General features: G+C 32.3%; 1 long non-coding RNA gene across 1 annotated transcript; it reads right to left on the reverse strand.

Moving 5' to 3' along the window:
* Positions 1-5,157: 5,157 nt before the first annotated feature.
* LOC139519948 (uncharacterized) lies at positions 5,158-11,143 on the reverse strand. The gene is made up of 2 exons (XR_011663767.1): positions 8,898-11,143; positions 5,158-8,866 (listed from the first exon to the last, which is right to left on the reverse strand). It is a non-coding gene; the product is annotated as an uncharacterized lncRNA (long non-coding RNA).
* Positions 11,144-11,849: the final 706 nt, after the last annotated feature.

An 11,849-nucleotide genomic window follows, 5' to 3' on the forward strand; every position in this document is an offset into this window, starting at 1 on the left:
TTAGCTGGCCCCTAAACAAACATGTAAAAATGGACCATGGTCACACAAAACTTCAATGACAACCAATGAGACAATTATCCATCGGAGCACGTCACTCGTGAATGCAAGCAGCTATATGTCTTAATTTGTGTACGACCAGCAACTATGAATAAAACCCATACCGTACAGCTATAACAGTATCCTACATGACATGATATGAAATAATCCAAACGAGAAAGCCAACAAACGGTTTAAATTGCTCTTCAAACCCCTAAATATAAAAATATGACAGACCGCAACCAATGACAACTTACTGAATTTCAGGCGCCTACAAGTACTGTGGACAGGCACATACAGAATAAGACAGGGTCACACATGTTTGTGAACGCTGAACACTCCCCTAACTTGTGATAGTAGTGTAACAACACAACAAAAGGACATAAAGACTATGATACAGCTGTATCTAACTTCAAATACATGATTAACGTTATGGAAATGGAAATAACAGAAAGGTCTAACCAAAGCCCTGAGAACTTTTTACCTGAATTTTCGATGACTTTTAGCCACCTGTATGCTGTACATATCGAAGATAATTGATTCAGTGAATTCTTAGACAAAAACTACATTTTTGTAGGTTTATAAACTTGCGAGGTTTAATTTATCTCATATTACAACAGTTTCGTGCATAAAAAGTTCGATTTTTTTTTACATTTACATTGTACCTAAAACTGTTGTACAATGCAGTTAATATGGCTCCATATAAAAATATATTCACACAAGGAAAACTTATTAATTTAATTCCGAAAGCGGACCCACGATTGTGAAGATAATTGAAGTGACACGTATTCGACATCACACGAAATACCCCTGTGTTAGATATAGACAGAAGAAAGTGGTCATGCAAGCTGCTGTATAAGTTTGCTTATATTTCAATGACTTTGTTTTATCTTTAGTTTTTATTTCCATATTCTTTAGTTCTGTTTTTCTTGCATGATTAGTTTGACAAATACATCTCGTCCTGACCCACATTGATTTTCAAATTGTTTCTCGTTATGTCGATTATGGAGTGCTTTAAAACGCAGTTACGCATAAAAAATGCCATGAATAATGAATTAACCGTCCTTTTAAAAAAGACAATTCCGTACATAATTCAGTAAAATTGATTAACCGCCTACTTATCCTCAATATATGACCGATATTTCCATCAATTTATCAAATACAAAGCCTTATTTTTTAATATTTAAAAAGCAGCGTCAACCAATATTAGTTTTTAAAAACCAAAGTGTCATTTCAATTTTTAATTTTTATTTTATTAGCTTTGCCAAAGTTCTATTTGAAGACAATTGCATTTGTAAAGCATTGAAGTATTTTGCAGTTGTATGTAAGTGATACGCAGTAGGCTTTATAATGAGGTCGTTCATTACTGTATCTAAACAAGAGTGCACACACTGAAATGTCTCGCCTTCTTGATATTATGTTGATAGTCCTAACTTAAAGTATAAAGCTTTATTACAACTGTCACATAAACTTAACATTAACCAAGATAGCTAAACAAAGACCAATGAACCATGAAAATGAGGCCAAGGTCAAATGAACCATGCCAGCTAACAAAGCTTCCATACAACAAATATAGTTGACCTATTACTTATAGTTTAAGAAAATAGACCAAAACACAAAAACTTAACACTGTGCAATGAACCGTGCAATTGAGGTCATGGTCAAATAAAACCTGCGGGACTGATATATAGATCATAATATTTCCATACACCAAATATAGTTGACCTTTGGCATATAATATTAGATAAAAAGACCAAAACTTAAAAACTTAACTTTGACCACTGAACCATGAAAATGAGGTCAAGGTCAGATGACATGAACACCTTACAACCATTCCATACAACAAATATAGTAGACCTATTGCATAAAGTATGAGAAAAACAGACCAAAACACAAAAACTTAACTATAACCACTGAACCATGAAAATGAGGTCAAGGTCAGATGACACCTGCCAGTTGGACATGTACACCTTCCATACACCAAATATACTAGCCCTATTACTTATAGTATCTGAGATATGGACTTGACCACCAAAACTTAACCTTGTTCACTGATCCATGAAATGAGGTCGAGGTCAAGTGAAAACTGTCTGACGGGCATGAGGACCTTGCAAGGTACGCACATACCAAATATAGTTATCCTATTACTTATAATAAGAGAGAATTCAACATTACAAAAATTATGAACTTTTTTTTCAAGTGGTCACTGAACCATGAAAATGAGGTCAAGGATATTGGACATGTGACTGACGGAAACTTCGTAACATGAGGCATCTATATACCAAGTATGAAGCATCCAGGTCTTTCACCTTCTAAAATATAAACCTTTTAAGAAGTTAGCTAACGCCGCCGCCGTAGCCGCCGCGACCGCCAGATCACTATCCCTATGTCGAGCTTTCTGCAACAAAAGTTGCAGGCTCGACAAAAAAATGTGGCTGTTTTTCTGTATTCTTTCTTTTTTTTTAATTTCGGTAACCTATATTTATATATATGTTTCTTTCAATTTTCCATTATTTTCTATATTTTTGCACTTTTACCCCATTATTTTTTATTCTGTAAACCTCATCCAACCCCTCGTGAAAATGACATCCAGCCCCTCGTGAAAATGACATCCAGCCCCTCGTGAAAATGACATGCAGTCCTTCGTGAAAATGACATGCAGCCCCTCATGAAAATGACATCCAGCTCCTAGTGAAAATGACATGCAGCCCCTCGTGAAAATAACATGCAGCCCCTCGTGAAAATGACATCCAGTCCCTCGTGAAAATGACATGCAGCCCCTCGTGAAAATGACATGCAGCCTCTCGTGAAAATGACCAATGTAACCATTATGTCAATGGGGGTTACAAAACAAGGTAACTGAATTATGGTGCACATTTTGTGCCGTATATGATTTTCGATCAATCATGACAAAAAAAAATCATTAACATTTGAGAAAACGGAAATATGTATTCATATTCTTCCGTTTTGATCGTGTAACTAACTACGTTTACTTTTCTCATGCTTACAGAATTTTTCCTTTGGAAATTTTCATATGATCGATACTGGAGTATAAAGTGCAATTTGCTGGTAAAATTTAAAATATTCTTTGATTATTCCATTCCAAAAATCATTTTCTGCCTGATTTTCAACGACTGCTTGTACTATGTATTTTCGATAAATTATATCCCATATCATTTTCCAAAATAATTTTATTTTTCTATTTTGAATTGCAAGCAGTGTTTTTCGGCAACCATTTTAAAACGAATTAGTTTCTTTATGAAATTGCACTAATAGTATCACAAAAATTCCCCGTATTTTCACACATGATACTGCGTTTATACTTAAAGAAAATCATCGGGAAACGGCGTGCATCAGAGTTAAAAATACAATGCAAACAGACAGCTTAACAGTCAGTGAAAAAGTAAAAGAGGTACATGAAGCGGAAGAAACAACGCTTCTATCTTGTGAAAGGACTAGACGGGGACGAGCCATAAAAAAAACAAGACATTTGATCAATTTCTTTTAAAATAAGCTCCATATACCGACTAGTTTTTCATCTTTTCAGGGCGGGAGACAAGATAAAGGGAGCGGGAGAAAGGACATATTAAAATTTTAACCATAGAATCAGAATCTTTAATGAAATGCTACTACTTTTATAGATTTCAGTTTTGACAAATCTCGTTTAAAAGCTTTGGTGGACCAGTTCATTAGTAAATACACTGACAATATTTGGCTGCCACCCTCCTACCCACCGTGCATCCCCAAATCAATAACCGACATATTTGTCACAAAAATCTGGTTATAACAATCTAAAGGGAGTTTACGCCAATAGATATAAAAAACTGTTATTGTTTAAAACAGAGACATATAATATAATTGTGTCTCTGTTTAAAAACTGACTCAGAAACATAATATCTAAAATTTATAACAAGAGTGCACATGCTGAAATGTCTCACCTTCTTTACTAATAATTATTACAACTGTCACATAAATTTAAATTACCATTAACCTAGTAAACTAAACAATTTTCCATTGACCTATGAACCATGAAAATGAGGTCAAGGTAAGTTGTAGATATGTCCTATTTTCGGTGCAAAATATAGTTAGCATGCATTTTGTGTCCGGGGATACATGGACACGTATGTATGGCTACATTCAAGAGTACAAAAGTGTTCTAACTATATAAACAGATAAACAATCAATGTCTATTATACGCTTGCGCAAAATCGTAATTTAGGACAGCATAACTTTAGGATTATCAAAACCGATATATAATTTTAAAAAAGTCGAAATATTTCCTGTGATGCGAACTATTGAATATTTCTGATGCTATTGGAAATCTCCACTTTTAATACATAATAATAGTTTTTTGTTTGTGTGTCCAGACACAAAATGCATGTCAACTATATTTTGCACCGAAACCTTGCCAGCTAGACATGTACACCTTACAATCATTCCATAGTGATAAATCAATACACCAAATATAGTAGACCTGTTGCTTATAGTATTTGGGACCACCAAAACTAAACCTTGTTCACTGATCCATGAAATGAGGTCAAGTGAAAACTGTCTGACTGGCATGAAGACCTTGCAATGTACGCACTTACTAAATATAGTTTAAGATAACAAAAAATCTGAACTATTTTTCAAGTAGTCACTGAACCCTGAAAATGAGATCAAGGACAATGGATATGTAAACCAAATATAGTAGACGTGCGATATAAAAAAAATTTGAATCGTAATTGCCTGTCGATATGCACATCTACATAGTATGTCCTTATTATCTAAAAAAGGTTTCATGAAATTCTGTTGTGTGTTTTCAGAGGAGTTGCGATGACAAGGACTGGCAGACTGACGTTGCGTAGGGTATAATAAACCAGATACAAAAACTGGGAAATCCCCCCCTTCTCTAGGAATAAAATCCCTCAACTCAGTAAAGGTGCTTTCATCAATAGAAATAAACGATTCACTAAAGTTTTATACAACTTGGTGAACAAGTTTTTGCTGACAATGGACAGAAGGACAACAGTGTACCATACAACCTCCCTGAGAGAAAGGCCCATATCAAAAGGTTACCTGTACTATTAAGTTTGTATAATGAATCAATCATGCAATCATGATAATAATAAATATAAAAAGTTACAAAATTATTTCTTTAATACAAAATATAACATATCTCTTAATATATATTATATATTTTATATATTGTATAAATGTAATGTATTTCTTTCATATTGCTATTTTCATTGAATTTTGTTAATCATTTTTCGTCACAAGCTACTTGACTGAGAATTGTTTTCTCTCCATGAAATAGATTTGAGAATGAGACCATATAATTAATGTGTCATTAACGTTGCTTTGGAAAAAGCTATAAACACATTAATTATGATATTTTTGAAAAGTTCTGTCTGTTCAATTTTTCATTCCTAACAATTATAGATGATCTAGAGTTTTGGAAATGAGAGGAGGTTTCTAGGCTACAATTCATCACAGGGGTTGGCGCCTAACGCCCTTTGATGAGATTGCATCCAAGATTTTCCCTCTTGTTTCCAAAACCATAGATAATCAATAATCATTAGGATAAAATATTCAATAGACGGGAAAAAAAATAATTTTGATTTGATATATTTAATCATTACATTACATCTTAAAATGAAAATTTTCAGAGATATTTTAATTACAAACAGTGAAAAGAATAGACAAAACTATTTACAGAAATGAGCAACAATTTGTTATCAAAACCTAAAATTCACAAAAGATGTGGAATATTTCCACCAAGTATTACTTAATTGATAATCAAAATTAATTTTGTTCACACATATATATGGGTAAAAATTAAGTTTTAATTTGACAGAAATATAATAATTAAGTTGGCAAATTTTTAAAAATGTTAAATTAACTATCGAGATTGGATAAATGATAAAGATTATGACACTCACACTCAAAATCATCTTCAACCACACATTGATTAAATCTTTTTATACATTGGGTCAAAAAAGTGTTAATTGCTAAAGAATTAGAGAAATAAATATTCATGTGGCAAACCTTCAAGAAATTTTAATGTTTTAGAATTTACTGAGAATGTACAAAATTTTTTTTTTAGCATGCATTTTCACTTTGATCCTTTCACATTCTTTTTAAAATTTCAACTACTAGTCTTATTTTTGTTATAAATTCAAAAGGAATAAAAGGGGACTAACAAGGCAACTAGTGAACTTGCAATATTTGTAAAACATAGAAGAGTATAAAACAGGACATTATTGATACGGTACAATTTAAGTAAACATGTATTTGAATACCTGCTATCTGTACAACAGTTGCAGGTAAAAAGAAAAATATAAATAGTTTTAAAAATAAACAATACAATACTAACCCGAATAATTCAGTTGTTATATTCCGCTGATCTACGATCACTACATTAACGCCTGAATGCATAGACAATGAAAAATCTTCAATAAACCATTCGATTGGAATTAGCTTTGGATTTACCTATCTCGATAAAATGAGCTGATTGCTTATTGGTCACCTTTTCTATAGGGCACCAATCAAAATCCAGGATTCGTGAAGAGTTTTTATCGTGTTAGGAATTCAGGCCCTCACAAGTAGGAGAGATTGATTACGGGGAGGGACTGAATTATTCGGGTTAATATAATACAAAAAATATATATATATACCAGTTTAATAAATAAACAATATAATACACAAAAAAACAATATAATATGAGAAAAGTATACAATATAATACAAACAAATTTAATAAATAAAAAGTTTAGTACCATGCTTATCAAGATCAAGTTGAAATTTTGGTTAGAATAATAATTAACCCTTTTTTTACCCAAAATTTGCAGAGATCGGTTCTGTTCTCTAACTTAGGTCTGCCTCAACCAAATGTTTTTAAACTTATACACAATAAGTACCATAGAACAAGAATCAAATTTGATTTGCGCCCTGATCCAATATATGGTTTTCCAGTTAGGCCAGGAGTGGCTTTCATGTCCTTCAGACTTATTTGTTGTCTTACTTTAGTTTCATGCATCATAAAAAAAAGTATGATTCACATCAATTGTGAGGGTCACTCAATGGGGAACAAAAAATTGCTGGTGTATAACACCTTGCGATCAGATGCCAACTTGGCTGTGTGAGACACTCAATGCGATAAGCCCAGTGCTGTATCCTTCTATAGATACTATTTTGTCAATAGTAAAAAGCGGTACCACGGATAGATTGTTCAGTGTGGTATGTTGGTTGAAAACATATGTACGATTAACCATGAATAACAATAGGTCATCATTGCTAACATTAATGCATATTCATCAGGATTTCAGTATGAATATGGACAAAGTAATAGAGAAATTTGTTTCTACTAAGACCTAAAGAGCAGATATTGGACAATTTTGAGTAAAATTTATGTATTTAATGTACCATAATTTTCCCTATTCAAAAGAATTCTAAATAGATTTGCATTAATGGATGTCTAATAAGTCTTATGAGCACAACCTTTCTATGACCGAAAAACCTACGGGAAAAAAAAATTCTGCATAAATTGGTCTCGAAAATTTTTCATTTTATCCTAGCTATGCCCTGTAAGTGATTTGTTATTCTATTATTTTTTTTAACTAGTTTTAGGAGATCACAATTTTACCTGATGTTGATCTGAATGATGCACAAATGGCTGTCATACACTTCTTATTTATCATAATTTAAAGATGTCTAATATATTTTTTTAAGATTGATGAAACATTTTGAAGAGACAAATAGTTTTTGTAACAAGTTAAAATCTCCAAATACTGATTATATGATAATATAAGATAAGAAACATTGCATAATTATATAAGATGTCACAATATATCACAAACCCAAGATGGAGTGTTTCTAAGCTGACAATATAATGTTTCTCATTTAATGAGCTCTTTACATTGATATAATTATCAAAGTAAGCATTCTTTTTTTTTATATTATAATTATGACAATTTAAATTTAGATATAATAAAAGCTTTGGGTGATCTATTTTGAATATTTTAAAAATGAAATTTGAAAGGTTGAGGCCAATTTTCCCACAAAATGAATAGAATTTTTTCTGAAGTACATTACTTGTGGTGCATTCAGCCGAATTAATGTACTACGGTAACTTAATACTTTGAGATATGGAGGACTATGAAAAATTAAATCAAAGGATTTTCCCACCTTTTTCTCTTAGATCTGCAAATAAAAGTTGTTTTACTTCTTTATCAAAAAATTAATTACCTTGCAATTTTTGTCTGAACTAATAATATTTGAAAATTTAATCAGAGTGAAGCTGTACAAAATGTTAGAATCTCATAAAGTTGCCATAATATAATATTAACACCTGTCTACTGTAAACCAACTTCTTTTCGCAGATACTATATTTCGCGTTAAGCCCTTTCTAGTCTATTTCCCAGCAAAGTAATTTTGCGACTCTCAAATTTACTTGATGTAGTTAAGTAAGAAATAATCAAAGTTTTTCATTTTCGCTAAGATTTATATTCGTGAATATGCAGGTCCTTCGAAGACACATTTTCAACCCAAGTTTAATGAATAAGGGTTTTGTTCTTTCCTAAAGACATTTAACAACCTATATTTGGTGAATAAGGGTTTTGTTCTTTCCTAAAGACATTTAACAACCTATATTTAGTGAATAAGGGTTTTGTTCTTTCCTGAAGACATTTAACAACCTACATTTGGTGAATTATTGAGGGTCTTGGTCTTTCCTAAAGACATTTAACAACCTATATTTGGTGAATAAGGGTTTTATTCTTTCCTAAAGACATTTAACAACCTATATTTGGTGAATATAAGGGTCTTGTTCTTTCCTAAAGACATTTTACAACCTATATTTGGTCAATAAGGGTCCTTAACAACCTATATTTGGTGAATAAGGGTTTTGTTCTTTCCTAAAGACATTTAACAACCTACATTTGGTGAATAAGGGTCTTGGTCTTTCCTAAAGACATTTAATTACCTATATTTGGTGAATAAGGGTTTTGTTCTTTTCTAAAGACATTTAACAACCTACATTTGGTGAATAAGGGTCTTGGTCTTTCCTAAAGACATTTAACAACCTATATTTGGTGAATAAGGGTTTTGTTCTTTCCTAAAGACATTTAACAACCTATATTTGGTGAATAAGGGTTTTGTTCTTTCCTGAAGACATTTAACAACCTACATTTGGTGAATAGGGTCTTGGTCTTTCCTAAAGACATTTAACAACCGATATTTGGTGAATAGGGGTTTTGTTCTTTCCTGAAGACATTTAACAACCTATATTTGGTGAATATAAGGGTCTTGTCCTTTCCTAAAGACATTTAACAACCTATATTTGGTTAATAAGGGTTTTGTTCTTTTCTAAAGACATTTAACAACCTACAGTTGGTGAATAAGGGTCTTGGTCTTTCCTAAAGACATTTAACTACCTATATTTGGTGAATAAGGGTTTTGTTCTTTCCTAAAGACATTTAACTACCTATATTTGGTGAATAAGGGTTTTGTTCTTTCCTAAAGACATTTAACAACCTTCATTTGGTGAATAAGGGTCTTGGTCTTTCCTAAAGACATTTAACAACCTATATTTGGTGAATAAGGGTTTTGTTCTTTCCTAAAGACATTTTACAACCTATATTTGGTGAATAAGGGTCTTGTTCTTTCCTAAAGACATTTAACAACCTACATTTTGTGAATAAGGGTTGTGTTCTTTCATTTAGTAATTTTCAACATAAATTTGGTGAACAAGATACTTTTTCTTTCATGTAGACGTTTTCAATCCAGCTTTGGTGTACAAGAAAGAGTCTTTTTGAAAATATTGAACATTATCGATTATAACAATCTTCTGCACTCTTACATAATTTTCAGCCTTTGATGCATAAGATCATTCTTTCAAGTAAATGTTTTCAATTGTTCTCTCCATATATAAAGCCTCAGATTCAAAGTGCCCCTCTGACTGGACACCTCAATGATGAGAGGGTTTTCATTTGCAGAAAGCATGGTATTGTTTTCTCCATATACAAGGCCTCAGATTTCGAACTTAAATAAAAACGTAGAGAGGTTTTCATGTGCACCGACTGTCATGAAAATAGCCAAAAGAGATGATATTGACATTAAACACCAATCAGTTAATCAATCTCTCAAACCTTTAGTATTCATAGAGTTATATTCACTATGGAATCATTATTTTTCATTGAATACCAATTTTCATAGGAATATAAATTTTGTGCTGGTGGGGATTGAACAATAAAAAAAAAAAATTATTGAGAGATGAGTCATCTTATGACCAAGTCATTTTATTAGCCAAAAAAAGTCTTCCTAATCATGGGTTTTACATTCATATACCAAATGTCATGGTAACAATCTTTGTGGATTTCCCAAAAATAAAAGATTAATTAGAACACTAATTCTGTTGAATGATATCATGGTGTTATGTTTAACATGTACTCAATTTTCTTTAAGTCCATGCATGCATGCGCAGGCAGTGAAGGAAGTACAATTACTCAGCCAAGAAATACCAGAATAGGTACCTTAAATCTGAAGCCTCCTGCAATCATATTTGAAAATCAGGACATTTAAAGAGGTATTGCCATATCTAGTTTACAAATTGAAAATCGGTACCATGAAATTTTGGGTTCTGAACTTTGTTTTGCTCGAATGCATATGGTGACTTAATGAAGTTGAAATTTGTTAATCCTTGAGAACCAGATAATCACTTTGGTGTTTCAGAAACCTAGGCAGAATTGTTCTGATTGTGTTGGCGGTCAAACAGAAAAATTCTTTCTGGTCCCCGAATTCCCTGAAGAAATAATTTAATTCTCTAGGATTGACAAAATTTACCTTCTATAAACATTCATATGCACTCAACCAAAACAAAGCTAAGAAACCAACATTTCATGTTGCTGATATTCTACTTGCAAACTGAAAAAGTCAATATTTCTTGAATGTTCTGATTTTCAAATATATTTACTACAGATTAAAGCATCAAATTTAAGGTCCCCATTCTGATCAGATTTGGCTGCGTTAACATGTACATCCTGCACAGACTGGCCTGGACAGGGTTTTACTGCCGGTCAGACGACCAGGTGACCATATTTCTATTCCCCAGTCACCCTTGGGGTAAAATTAATATATAAATTTAAAGTAAATGTAGGCTGGTCTTTAGTTTAAATAAATGAGTCACCCTATTTTACCAGAGTGAACTAGTTGAAAGTAACCAATGAAAACATAAATTAAGTATTTGGTCAAAGCTTTTAAATTCATGACCACTGAATACAGTTCAATAGCATGGTCGCCTACAGTATTTGTTTAAACTCAATGTGGCCTGATGGCCAGTGAAATAATTTCATGAATATTCAAGACAAAACCAAATTATCAATACAACAAGCATTAATTCCCCATTTCCATTCTCAATTTTATGTTCTGTATAAAGTAGGTCTAAAGTGATGAAGAGCAAAACATTTGGACTACTGCCACTTGAAAAACTAGATGTGTCAAAACGACACGAATGGCCCCCATCTGAAAATGTTTGAAAATCTGTAATTTCAACAACAAATGTGGACACAAACATCCCCCCGATGATGGTAGTCTCACATATAAAAAATCAGCTCAAAATCATAGGGCTTTAAAATACTTCATACAACTAACTTTTAACAATTTATCAAAGTCCAAAGCCCATAATTTCTGCAAAAACTAACAGAGTAGAACAAAACCTTAACTTGACCTGCAACTCATCATGGATATATCACATATACAAAAAAATCAGCCCAATATCTGAAGGTGTTTAGGAAAAAGTCTGTATAACTGCGATTTTCAACAATTTATCAAAGTCCA

Source organism: Mytilus edulis, chromosome 4 (genome assembly GCF_963676685.1).
Source record: "Mytilus edulis chromosome 4, xbMytEdul2.2, whole genome shotgun sequence".
NCBI lineage: Eukaryota > Metazoa > Mollusca > Bivalvia > Mytilida > Mytilidae > Mytilus > Mytilus edulis.